Source organism: Bos mutus, chromosome 7 (assembly GCF_027580195.1).
Source record: "Bos mutus isolate GX-2022 chromosome 7, NWIPB_WYAK_1.1, whole genome shotgun sequence".
NCBI lineage: Eukaryota > Metazoa > Chordata > Mammalia > Artiodactyla > Bovidae > Bos > Bos mutus.
This window is the reverse complement of record NC_091623.1, coordinates 29,755,059-29,766,634: the sequence shown is the minus strand read 5'-3', so window position 1 is coordinate 29,766,634 and position 11,576 is coordinate 29,755,059. Positions and strand designations below refer to the sequence as shown.

Sequence of the window (11,576 nt, the reverse complement as noted above, 5' to 3'; positions counted from 1 at the left end):
ATGAAGGCCTCTGAAATAGATTTTCTTAGGATAGACCCATTTTGGCCAACTCAAAAGTGAAAAATCAGAACTTTTGTACAGGAAAATCTTCAATAAACCCAAGGAATGCTTTTCACAAGACACAGACTGGACCCTCAGTTTTTTGTTCTACAGGCTGTTGATTTGACTTCATTCTACCACATCAAGATTTGCCACAATAGTTAGGGGAAGGCAGAGGAAAGATAAAAGTCACCCAGACAACAATATATTTAAATTTGAAAGTATTCACTGTTTAATAACTGACCAGATTACAAAAATAGTCATGGGAGATGCTTCAGTTCATCCTTATAATTAATAAGCTTGTTGATCTGGTCTTCCCTATGGTCAACATCTCTCAGTTCAGTTCAGTTGCTCAGTCGTGTCCGACTCTTCACGACCCCATGAATCGCAGCACGCCAGGCCTCCCTGTCAACATCTCTACCTTCTACAAAATCAGTGGTCTTTTTATTCATTCCACCTTGTGGAGAAGACAGTTTGAAGGGCCACAGGAAATTGTTTGCTCCTTTGAAATAATTTGCAAAAGTTTAGATCTCCTGAATCAGATCCTCCATGCAGATGATGCCATATTTGCCAAGAGAAAGAGCAATCAATGAGTTATCTGTCAGGACAATTCATTTCTTATTGATTTTGCCATAACCATGCTTTCAGATCAATTCATTTACAGACTTCAGATTTGGGTACTCTCCCCCACACACAACATATGTTAGATCATACAAAAATCAAGGGAATTCCAAAAAAAAAAAACAACTCTACTTCTGCTTCATTGACTACACTAAAGCCTTTGATTGTGTGAATCACAAAAAATTGTGGAATATTCTTAAAGAGCTGAGAATACCAGACTACATTACCTGCCTCCTGAGAAACCTGTATGCAGGTTAAGAAACAACAGTTAGAACTGGACATGGAACATCAGACTGGTTCAAAATTAGGAAAGAAATACATCAAGGCTGTATATTGTTACCCTGCCTACTTAACTTATATGCAGGGTACATCATATGAAATGCTGGGTGGGATGACTCACAAGCTGGAATCAAGATCACCAGGAGGAGTATCAAAAATCTCAGATATCAAGTGATACCACTTTAATGGCAGAAATCAAAGAGGAAATAAAAAGCCTCTTGATGAAGGTAAAAGAGTGAAAAAGCTGGCTTAAAACACAACATTCAAAAATGAAGATCTTGGCATCTAGTCCTATTGCTGCTGCTAAGTCACTTGAGTCGTGTCTGACTCTGTGTGACCCCATAGATGGCCGCCCACCAGGCTCCCCCGTCCCTGGGATTCTCCAGGCAAGAACACTGGAGGGGGCTGCCATTTCCTTCTCCAATGCATGAAACTGAAAAGTGAAAGTGAAGTCGCTCAGTCGTGTCCAACTCTTCACAACCCCATGGACTGCAGCCTGCCAGGCTCCTCCATCCATGGGATTTTCCAGGCAAGAGTACTGGAATGGGTTGCCATTGCCTTCTCCTCTAGTCCTATTATTTCATGGCAAATAGATTGGGAAAAAGGGAAATTGTGTCAGATTTTATTTTCTGGGCCTCCAAAATCAATGCAGATGGTGACTGCAACCACGAAATTAAGACACTTGCTCCTTGGAAAATAGCTATGACAAATCTAGACAGTATATTAAAAAGCAGAGATCATTTTGCCAACAAAGATTTATATAGTTAAAGTTATGGTTTGGCCCATTTTTTGATTGGGTCATTTATTTTTCTGGAATTGAGCTGTAGGAGTTGCTTGTATATTTTTGAGATTAGTTGTTTGTCAGTTGCTTCATTTGCTATTATTTTCTCCCATTCTGAAGGCTGTCTTTTCACCTTGCTTATAGCTTCCTTTGTTGTGCAGAAGCTTTTAATTTTAATTAGATCCCATTTGTTTATTTTTTGGAGAAGGAAACGGCAACCCACTCCGGTATTAATGCCTGGAAAATCCCATAGACCGAGGAGCCTGGTGGGCTACAATCCATGGGGTCGCAAAGAGTCAGACACAACTGAGCGACTTCTGTTCTGTGTGTGTTTATTTTTGCTTTTATTTCCAGAATTCTGGGAGGTGGGTCATAGAGGATCCTGCTGTGATTTATGTCAAAGAGTGTTTTGCCTATGTTCTCCTCTAGGAGTTTTATAGTTTCTGGTCTTATGTTTAGATCTTTAATCCATTTTTAGTTTATTTTGGTGTATGGTGTTAGAAAGTGTTCTAGTTTCATTCTTTTACAGGTGGTTGACCAGTTTTCCCAGCACCACTTGTTAAAGAGATTGTCTTTAATCCATTGTATATTCTTGCTTCCTTTGTCAAAGATAAGGTGTCCATAGGTGCATGGATTTATCTCTGGGCTTTCTATTTTGTTCCATTGATCTATATTTCTGTCTTTGTGCCAGTACCATACTGTCTTGATGACTGTGGCTTTGTAGTAGAGCCTGAAGTCAGGCAGGTTGATGCCTCCAGTTCCATTCTTCTTTCTCAAGATTGCTTTGGCCATTCAAGGTTTTTTGTATTTCCATACAAATTGTGAAATTATTTGTTCTAGCTCTGTGAAAAATACCGTTGGTAGCTTGATAGGGATTGCACTGAATCTATAGATTGCTTTGGGTAGTATACTCATTTTCACTATATTGATTCTTCTGATCCATGAACATGGTATATTTCTCCATCTATTAGTGTCCTCTTTGATTTCTTTCACCAGTGTTTTATAGTTTTCTATATATAGGTCTGTAGTTTCTTTAGGTAGATATATTCCTAAGTATTTTATTCTTTTCATTGCAATGGTGAATGGAATCATTTCCTTAATTTCTCTATTTTCTCATTATTAGTGTATAGAAATCAAGGGATTTCTGTGTGTTGATTTTATATCCTGCAACTTTACGATATTCATTGATTAGCTCTAGTAATTTTCTGGTGGAGTCTTGAGGGTTTTCTATGTAGAGGATTATGTCATCTGCAAATAGTGAGAGTTTTACTTCTTCTTTTCCAATTTGGATTCCTTTTATTTATTTTTCTGCTCTGATTGCTGTGGCCAAAACTATGTTGAATAGTAGTGGTGAAAGTGGGCACCCTTGTCTTGTTCCTGACTTTATGGGAAATGCTTTCAATTTTTTACCATTGAGGATAATGTTTGCTGTGGGTTCATCATATATAGCTTTTATTATGTTGAGGTATGTTCCTTCTTGGAGAAGCAAATGGCACCCCACTCCAGTACTCTTGCCTGGAAAATCCCATGGATGGAGGAGCCTGGAAGGCTGTAGTCCATGGGGTTGCTGAGGGTAGGATATGACTGAGCATCTTCGCTTTCAATTTTCACTTACATGCATTGGAGAAGGAAATGGCAACCCACTCCAGTGTTCTTGCCTGGTGAATACCACGGACAGGGGAGCCTGGTGGGCTGCCATCCATGGGGTCACACAGAGTTGGACATGACTGAAGTGACTTAGCAGCAGCATGTTCCTTTTATTCCTGCTTTCTGGAGAGTTTTTATCATAAATGGAAAAAATAGGCCAAAAAACTAGACATTTCTCCAAAGAAGACATACAGATGGCTAACAAACACATGAAAAGATGCTCAACATCATTCATTATCAGAGAAATGCAAATCAAAACCACAATGAGGTACCATTTCATGCCAGTCAGAATGGCTGCGATCCAAAAGTCTACAAGCAATAAATGCTGGAGAGGGTGTGAAGAAAAGGGGACCCTCTTACACTGTTCATGGGGATGCAAACTAGTACAGCCACTATGGAGAACAGTGTGGAGATTCCTTAAACAACTGGAAATAGAACTACCATATGACCTAGCAATCCCACTGCTGGGCATACACACCAAGGAAACCAGAATTGAAAGAGACATGTGTACCCCAGTGTTCATCGCAGCACTGTTTATAATAGCCAGGACATGGAAGCAACCTAGATGTCCATCAGCAGATGAGTGGATAAGAAAGCTGTGGTACATATACACAATGGAGTATTACTCAGCCATTAAAAAGAATACATTTGAATCAGTTCTAATGAGGTAGATGAAACTGGAGGCTATTATACAGAGTGAAGTAAGCCAGAAAGAAAAACACCAATATAGTATACTAACGCATACATATGGAATTTAGAAAGATGGTAATGATAACCCCGTATGCGAGACTGCAAAAGAGACACAGGTGTATAGAACAGTCTTTTGGACTCTGTGGGAGAGGGAGAGGGTGGGATGATTTGGGAGAATGGCATTGAAACATGTATAATATCATATAATAAATGAATCACCAGTCCAGGTTTGATGCAGGATACAGGATGCTTGGGGCTGGTGCACTGGGATGACCCAGAGGGATGGTATGGGGAGGGAGGTGGGACGGGGGTTCAGCATGGGGAACACGTGTACAGCCATGGTGGATTCATGTTGGTGTGTGGCAAAACCAATACAATATTGTAAAGTAATTAGCTTCCAATTAAAATAAATAAATTTAAATTTTTAAAAAAAGAATAGTTGATATAAAAAACAATAATGAACTTCTAAAAAATTCTGGCAAAAACTAAATACTTATAAAAGTTTGATAGAGATGGTCACATGTATGACAATAGTAAGTTATCTAAAAAACAATAAAAAATGTCAAAATAAAAAAATAATAATAATAAAGTTATGGTTTTTCAAGTAGTCATGTATGGATGTGAGAGTTGGACCATAAAAAAGGCTGAGTGCTAAATTCAAATTTTGGTGCTGGAGCAGTCTCTTGAGAGTCCCTTGGACAGCAAGAAGATCAAACCAGTCAATCTGAAAGAAATCAACCCTGAATATTCATTGGAAGGACTGGTACTGAAGCTGAAGCTCCAATACTTTGGCCACCTGATGTGAAGAGCCTACTCATTGGAAAAGACCCTGATTCTGGGAAAGACTGAGGTCAAGAGGAGAAGGGGGCAACAGAAGATAAATGGTTGAATGGCATCACTGACTGAATGGACATGAATTTGAGCAAACTCTGGGAGACAGTGAAGGACAGGGGAGCCTGGCGTGCTGCAGTTCATGGGGTCGCAAGGAGTTGGACACGACTGAGTGACTGAACAACAATGTGACATATGGTTCCCTAATTCTCAGTGTCTTAAGTGAAGCCTTGTTGAACTTCACACAGGTGCCACTGAAGATCTGACAAAGGTGAAGACACTGTAACACCTTTAGAATCTTCGGGCTGACACCATTGATACCTCTTATCCTGATGACAAATGCCAACTTGGGTTCTACAGGTACACAAAAGTTGCCGGCTTCTCATGCCACCCTGGTCATTTGACTTTCAGTTCTTAAAGCTGCCTGTATTCCTTGTGATAGGGCTTAGCTTTCTCATAGATAAGCTTCCTCCTTGCCTCTCAAAGCAACATTTGGGGAAACTTCTTTCCCAGGCACTTGATCATAAGCTCTATGAAATTCTTTTGCTCTTTCTTAAGGGTTTCTAGCACAATAGAAACCTTCTTTTTCTTCTCTTCTGTACCCTCCATGGTTCTGGCTGGGAAAGAGATAACTACATCTGCAGATATGTCTTCTTGAAAGCTAGGCAATCCCATGGTACATATGTGGGTTTTATTTCTTTATACTGTAACATTTTTTATTTGTTCATTTATACAAGCTACTGACTTACTCTTAAAGCTTATCGGATCCATTCTCACAGCTACTGCTGTGGCTGCTTTCAGTGGTTACATCAGAGAACACTGGCCAGCAAACATTAGGAAATTGTGTATTACAATTGTGACTCTAAAAAAGAGTTTTCAAAAAGATTAAGTAAGCCTTCCTTGGTTCCGTCCAACAGTTCTCCCACTTTAAAAGGAAATGTCTCTGCTATTTTGTCCAAGGATCTTACCTTTTAGCAAAATAGAGTCCTTAGTGCCTCAAGCCAAAAATGAAAGTCCTAATTTGGTTACTTATTTATGTCAGAAATAGAAAATATATACTTTGCCATTTTTTACATTTGTCCCCAAGGCACCTAACACTGACCCTAATGTTGGAGACATGTTAGTTTAACAGAGGAACCTTGATCCAACCATCTAGACATAAAAACAGGACTGAATAGGGGAGGGTTAGGAGCAAGGTGAAATATATATATATATATATATATATATATACACACACACACACACACACATGCATACAGCTGATTCATTTTGTTGTACAGCAGAAACTAACACAACATTGTAAAGCAATTAGACTCCAAGTAAAAAAAAAAAAAACAGGACTGAATGTTCACACTTATTTGACCTTAAGATATTGCCAATTAATAATGGAGAGGATGAGTTATAAGCACATATGTGTTTTTATTGACATTTTATATTTGTTTTACACTACTACTAGTCATGAATAACTCTTGTTGTTAAGACCTTTTGCCTGTTCTGGGAAACCTTGCATACATTTATGAGTAGTTTGTATCCTTTGTTAACTCAGGACCTCTCCTAACAAAAGGAGAGCACTCATTTGCTGCCTGCCTGACACTCTTATTCTTATTTATCCACAATCAGAACTCTTTTTCCTTTCGCTTGCTGGGATCAAAACAACTCTTGGCAATTTTTCTTAGGGCGTATTTTTCAAAATTCCATTCTTTGGATTTGGTTCATAGTAGCTCACATACTCGAAGAAGGCAATGGCACCCCACTCCAGCACTCTTGCCTGGAAAATCCCATGGATGGAGGAGCCTGGTGGGCTGCAGTCCATGGGGTCGCTAAGAGTCAGACACAACTGAGTGACTTCACTTTCACTTTTCACTTTCATGCATTGGAGAAGGAAATGGCAACCCACTCCAGTGTTCTTTCCTGGAGAATCCCAGGGACGGGGGAGCCTGGTGGGCTGCCGTCTATGGGGTCCCACACAGTCAGACACGACTGAAGCGACTTAGCAGCAGCAGCAGCAGCAGCTCACATACTATAATGCTTCCTGAAGCAGTTGGGACTTTGCTGACAGAGTTTAGAAAACTGTGATTGTGTTGACAACTTTATGCTGTCCATATAATTCAGCCTTGACCTGCAGAGCAACACTCAAAATAGGACAGAAGTCTAGACTCCACAACCACTTAATCTTTGGCCTCACTACTAAGGCAACCAACAAGGGCACCAATTAGCGGTAGATCTGAAAGTGGGTTTGGATAGCTTTTTTCAAAGTCTACAAAAGATCAGATGCAGGGAAAAAGCAGGGGGAATATGTAGGGAGACTATCTCAGGGTTATTTCTTTGATAAAAAAAAGAAAAAAAATCAGAAGTTCTCTCTCCTCTAGGCTTTTAGCTTTCTATTACAAGAAATAAGAAAAAAGAAAATTGAAAGAGAAGTTCCTAACAAGTTATATGTTATTTCTCTTTCATAAAATGCTTATAGACATGCTCAAATGACTAAAACTCATTTAAATTCATTGAGTTTTTATTATCTATTTTTTATTTGTCACTAATAATGACATTACAAGGCTGGATCCCTAAATCTTTCTTCCTTTCAAATAACTTACTATTTAGGATGTGTAGAGACTATCAAATAATCAAAACCATAAACATACTTTACCTCAGTCATTCAACTGAGTCATTATTACCATATAATAAGGTTGTGAGTCTTGTTCTTTCACTACCTTATTTCTAATTCATTAGAAAACCCGTTTTGTTGTTTTTCATTTATCAAATACATTTGCTTGTTGTTCTGTGGCAATCTCTCCTTGACAGAGGCATTGACTATAATAGTGAACTGAATATATATAGATATATAAACTGCATAGGTTAAAAGTATGGATATTTTACTCACTTTTACTCCCTGCTCTCATTTCAAGTAGGAATATTAGAAGTATATGTGGGAAAATGTGTCATCATTCTTACTCTGCTATTACTACTACTACTAAGTCACTTCAGTTGTGTCCGACTCTGTGCGACCCCATAGACAGCAGCCCATAAGGCTCCCCCGTCCCTGGGATTCTCCAGGCAAGAACACTGGAGTGGGTTGCCATTTCCTTCTCCAATGCATGAAAGTGAAAAGTGAAAGTGAAGTCGCTCAGTCGTATCCGACTCCCAGCGACCCCATGGACTGCAGCCTACCAGGCTCCTCCGTCCATGGGATTTTCCAGGCAAAAGTACTGGAGTGGGGTGCCATTGCCTTCTCCATCTTACTCTGCTACTTCCCAGCTATGTGTCCTTGGGCAAGTCACCAACTGTCATTCAGTGTCATTCAATTTGTTCACTTGCCATATTCTGGACAGAAAAATCACTTCATGTCTAGGTTAACTATACCAAAGTGAATCTTTAGCAATACTATGGGGAAAAAAAAGCAGCAGTGGTGGGGTTGGTGGAAAACAATTGCAAATTTTTTCACATTTTTATGATATATAAAAACAATTATGCAGCATGATGCTAATAAGGCATGACAGTATACTGTATTTTGCAACCACCTTTTTCTATCATTATAACACCTGTGTTAATGTAGTGTCTCTTAAAGATAAAGTGAGACTAAAATTTCTTTATGAACTGCCTTTTTTCTCTATAGTTTTCTAAACTAATCAGATGTTCTTAAATTTTAACACTGAGATACACGAAGTTGGTACACGACAAGAATATTACAAGTTGGAAATAACTAAAAATCATGTTTTTAACTACTTTTTACAGTCACAGGAAACATAGTTTTGAATAAGAATGTGTATATATATGTATACATGCACATATGTATAATTATATGTATACATATACACGTGTATAATTATATATACATATGTGTATACACAAATATAATTTACATTAGAAAGTACCATCACAGATTAAACACTACAAATATTTCTCAAAGGCACATATGTCTTTTGTTGGAAAAACACTGGAATTAACAAAGCCAAAGAATCACCTTCTAACAGAAAATTAAGCTTTTTATATCTAATGGATCAATAGAATGCTTTATTTTTCTAGTTATTATTTTCATAAAGCAGTCTCTTACCTCTCAGCCAACTAAGAAAGAGAGCTCAAAACACAGTGAGTGGTATCCTACTGCTCAACAAAGGGCTATTCCCCACTAAAGAAGCTGAGAAGGGCCACAACAGTGATGGCACGTAAGCCATGACATGCTTTTGGTGTTAACAATTTATCATGCACATCCAGTCTCCACTTCCCCTTTGAAATCCTTTTTATTTTTTTTTTAGAACAAAATTTGCCATAAATGTGATGAGAAGTCACTGATTTGTGTTTACCCTCTTGCTGCTGCTAAGTCACTTCAGTCATGTCCGACTCTGTGCAACCCCATAGCGGGCAGCCTACCAGGCTCCCAGTCCCTGGGATTCTCCAGGCAAAAACTCTGGAGTGGGTTGCCATTTCCTCCTACAAAGCATGAAAGTGAAAAGTGAAAGTGAAGTCGCTCAGTCATGTCCGACTCTTAGCGACCCCATGGACTGCAGCCCACCAGGCTCCTCCGTCCATGGGATTCTCCAGGCAAAAGTACTGGAGTGGGGTGCCATCGCCTTCTCCCCTCTTAGTAGTCCCATTTCATTTGTATTTTTTGTGCCTTAGATCTTCTCTGTCCTTGCAGGGCAGAAATGAGTTCTTTGATAGGAAAGGGTACTCTTGTCTTGAAATGCTTATATTATGTTCCCCAAAGAGGGAGAGAAAGGGAAGAGGGTGTTGAGGAGGTACATGTGGGGAGACTTCCTCAAAGCTGCAAGCAGGCCTGCTGTGAGCAGGTCTCCAGGGAAGAAGAAAGAGATACAGAGACTCACTTACCATTCTCTGAAAGCCTTAGGACGGAACATCAGGAACTCACAGGATAATGTTTGGATCATTTAGAGATGCTGGACACCAGAAATGAGAATGTCTAACACCAGCAAAACATCTTGTCCCCACTTGGGGATCTTTGCTCAACCTTGGGGACATGGAGGAAGAAATCCCATAATAACTGAGATCAAAACCTCCCCACCTCAGCCAGGTGGGATGGGTACTTAAATTTGGATTATATATTTAAAGAATTAAAATTTCTCATACATCTATGGCTTCAGTTTCTTACCTATTGAAATCTGATGTTTCATAATAAACTCTTACACCCTCTCCTTGTTAGTCTTCTGTGCCATTTCTTTCATTTCCTTCAACATCATCCCCTCAAAGGACAATCTATAGTCCCAGCCTTTCTACACATCTGAAACAATTTATTCTTATCTCCTTTACAGTCAGGTTTCTACCTCAATACCATAATAAAACACATTGATGGTGATCACCACTAATCTCTTCCTTGTCAAAACCAAAGCCTTTTCCCCGGCTCTCTAATAGACCTTCTGTACACTGCATCCCCCTTGTCGTTATCTTCTTTCCAGAATTTGTCTCTATAACTCATTTGCCTCCTCTTCCTCTCCCTATCCCTTAACTGCTACTCCTTCCTAGGATCTTTGACCCTTTGCACTCATTCCCTATCTGATATCTTTGATTTTCAGTTACTTCAAACATTACTTTAGTGTTGATTATGTTTATGGAAGTGATTACATAAAATCTTCCTATTGCCTCTCAACATCAAATCATACACATTACTACCAAGAAGGTATCTCCAACTTCATACCCTTCTGCCTCATGAAAACTTGTAGGCTTCAAGTTGCAGCTTTGTCTTGCTTTTCTCCTCTCTTCATTTTCATTCAATTGATTAGAAAGGTCCATCTCATGAAGATAGTATCAAGGGTAACATGCAAGGCAGATGAAGACTAGAATGAGTCACTCAGGCCAGTTTATTATAGGTCATTCAGAGAACTCTATTCATGTTTTCTATTTTTATACATAGACCATCAGGATTTATAAGATCTTCCATGCTCTTTCTTCAACTACCAGCCATATGTCCATGACCTTGGGAACCACACGCTGATGTCTGCACTTTACATGGCAGACACTGTCAATGAGGCCCCTGAATAACTGTTTGGAGACCCTCCCTTATCATAATTTTTTGTGTGTTAAGTCAATGAGAGTTCAGGACTTATCTATGACAGAATTAGCATCACTCTGACAAATACAGGTAATAGAAAACTGATGTTTAGCTCAACGAAATAACTTACACGATCACAAAGTTAGTCATATCAAAATTTGAATTAGTAAACAGGCCCCATTAATCCCCAAATCCATTTTCTTTTCTCTCAGCTATGGCTCATCAATTTAAGTTTTTCAACTGCCACCTGTATATCTTTTATCCCAAGTGCATGCTTCTCTTAATCAGGACAAGACAGGATCTCTCATTTTCTGATGCCCTGGCATCTATATAAAACAAGCAAGCAGAATGGGTGAAACAGCTTAAAGCAATTGACAATAAAGGAACATGAGCCATTAAATGTACTAATCATCTTCTTGAACTTAGTTCTCAATTATGAATGACCTATATCACAATTACTGGAGATTTCAGCTTGTTAAAAACAGATTCCCAAGCCTCATTCCAAACCCACTGCTTCAGAATTTGTGTTTTGCTTAACTTTTAAAACCTACATCATAAGCAATTCTGATGTATACCACAGTAGAGAACCAAGACTAATTATCCTAAATTCCATTCCCTTGTTTAAGAACACTATTTGATTGATCCTCACAAATCAGGGCATCAACAAAAATGCAGTTATCCTTTAAA

The 11,576-nt window shown here is 38.9% G+C and overlaps 1 pseudogene; it reads right to left on the bottom strand.

Moving 5' to 3' along the window:
* Positions 1-299: 299 nt before the first annotated feature.
* On the bottom strand, positions 300-5,497 carry LOC102266536 (large ribosomal subunit protein uL30-like; annotated as a pseudogene).
* Between the last annotated feature and the right edge of the window lie 6,079 nt (positions 5,498-11,576).